The sequence below is a fragment of the Stegastes partitus genome, unplaced genomic scaffold (assembly GCF_000690725.1).
Source record: "Stegastes partitus isolate 25-593 unplaced genomic scaffold, Stegastes_partitus-1.0.2 Scaffold860, whole genome shotgun sequence".
Taxonomy (NCBI): domain Eukaryota; kingdom Metazoa; phylum Chordata; class Actinopteri; family Pomacentridae; genus Stegastes; species Stegastes partitus.
In genome coordinates this window covers 193,440-195,944 of record NW_007578591.1, presented here as the reverse complement: position 1 = coordinate 195,944, position 2,505 = coordinate 193,440, and the positions used below count along the sequence as shown (strand labels likewise).

Genomic DNA, 2,505 nt, shown 5'->3' with positions numbered 1-2,505 from the left:
CTCTACTCACCGAAGAAGAGAGTGGAAACTGTCAGAAGCAGCAGCAACATGTTCTGCAGAGCGCACAGAAACCACTGGGGTTGTCCTGTTGTTTCTGTCACAACGTTGTGAAGTAAAAGGTCGATTCTGGTCACACACAGTGGAAAAACTTGAGACGTCTGAAAACCTCAGAAAGTCCTTATAACCAGGTTCCGCTGTTGAAAAGGTGTCTTAAGTGAGATTACTGACCGATAGATCCACCAAAATTGACCATACTTAGGCAGGAATCTGGAAATTGAGCGCAATTAAAACTAACCGCAGCAAATATTTTTCCAATCACTGCAAAGAAGCAACCACAGCTTCCTGACACTGACCTGATCAGGTTTGTGCGTTTCTGTTCCGGGATAAGAGGAAATAAAAATAGGCGAGGCTTCTCTGTAGTGCACCATTATTGTGCATATGTGCAAAATGACGTGTCCCCTTGTTGAACTGTGGCTGCAGGATGGACCTTACACTCTTTTTCGGGCCCTGAGCACTGACAGTGTTCCCATTGGAACCTGAGGAATTAGTAGTAGTAGTAGTAATAGTAGTAGTAGTAGTAGTAATGTGAGTGTGCTTGGTTGTCTGTCTCTCTGTGTAGCCCTGTGATAGACTGGTGACCTGTCCAGGGTGTCTACTGCTTTCACCCTGAGTCAGCTGGGATAGGCTCCAGCCCCCCGCAACCGTAGTGAGGATTAAGCAGTGTTTCGATAATGGATTGATGGATTATTATTATGATGATGATACACACACTTACATCCATAACTTCTTTTACCACTACATGTGCTTTGTCATCATCACCATCCTCCCCACCATGACCATGTACCAGCCATGCCACATGAGCATCTTTGGCTTGCCCACACAAAAGCACGATTTTTTCCAGTGTGTGTTTTATCTCTTTTACATTACCTCTCTGCATAAGCTCTTGAGTTACATTTCTTAGGGTTTTAACCTACTTAATTTGTCTTTTCCTTACATTTTGTAACTTTTCCACCTTTGCAACAAGAGCTTTGTGTGTTTATGTAATAGACCGTTTACTTTTTACAGGTTCTGTCTCATGAACATTTCCCTCTTCCACATAGCCGTAGCGCCACCTATTGGTAACAGGCCGCTTGTGGTATTACATTTGCATTGTTCCAAACTTTCTGAGATCATCCTTGAAGTTGGTCAGCTGAGTCTTCACACGTTGACAATGCTGCAGTGTGAAGCTTTTGTGTTTTAATGCTACGCTGTTGCCATGGTGACACATCTTCGCCATGACAAGGGAAGTACCTTCTGACTGCTTAGTTATGCTCAAAATCTCACCAAAATTGTTACACACATCACTATCCGCTCAAAGACAGACAACCTATGCCTGTGTGGCGAAATGGCTCTACAGCGCCCCCTGCAACAATTTATCTATCAGCCCCAGCAGCACGTTTCACCTTCATCTACTAAAACTTCCCCAAAAGTAGAAGGGCGTGTCAATGGCGGCCCCCTGAATTGTGATGCTACAGCATCAGAGAGAAGTGCTTACTAACTATCATGTGCACGCTTCAATCTGCCTCAGATAACTACATGTTGGATCAGAGTCTTGCCCTGATGACACCCATATGCAAATGTCCATTCACTAGCACCAGCTGTTGGCAATAGGAAAGAAGAGTTTTACACTTAGATGCGCTATTGTCAGCCGACTGACCATATTAACATCAAATGCGATGATGTGAGCTTAAAGATAGATACTGATGATGACTAACTGTGAAAATGGTTAGTTTTCATCAAACTATCTGTGTGTCTGTCGTGGCGCAGCAAACTGAGATGTCTCGCCGTGACAACAGAATTGTTGACATGTCAGCTGCACATAATCCAATCTGCCCAAAATTTTACATGCTGGATAAGAGTCTGGGTCTGAAGACATCAAAATTTATAAATTGAGTCATAAGCCTTGTCCCAGTTCAGGGGCTGCATCCTTCACAGGCTGCATCTGAAGGCCTGGATTGGAAGTGCGAGGGCCGATTCAATGCTGCTTGCAGCTTCAGTCGACACTGTGGCTGCAGGATTGATCTTACACGTTATTCCAACGTTACTAGAAACTGCATTAGAGAAACAAAGCATGTTTCTGCAACATAACATTATGATACTTGTGTAGCTTGCTGAGTTATGATCAAGGGTGGAGACGATTGACAATTGATGTTGACAGATGAAACAATCTGCCGTCTTTCCCAGGAGAAGATGTCCAAACTACAATGTTCACCCTCCCTTTGGCTGGAGGTAATTTTTTATTTATTTTTATTTTTGTCTAAATGAAATTTAGATGCCTTTAGTGTTTATACTTTGTAATATATGGCTTAAATGCCTGTAAAATAATCATTTACCTGTGCTCTAAATGTACCACTTATGATTTTTTTAATAAAGTCACTCTAGATTTCCAATAAGGCAACAGCCTGGGTAAGTTAGTCACCTGCAATATCAGTGCAAATGCATCTGATAGTCATCAAGAAAAAAAAA

At 42.5% G+C, this 2,505-nt stretch overlaps 1 protein-coding gene across 1 annotated transcript in view; it reads right to left on the bottom strand.

The window, feature by feature from the left end:
• The window catches only part of LOC103365651 (uncharacterized), a 20,960-nt gene that overhangs the window by 5,178 nt on the left and 13,277 nt on the right, over window positions 1-2,505 (bottom strand). The gene's annotated exons all lie outside the window — the stretch shown is intronic.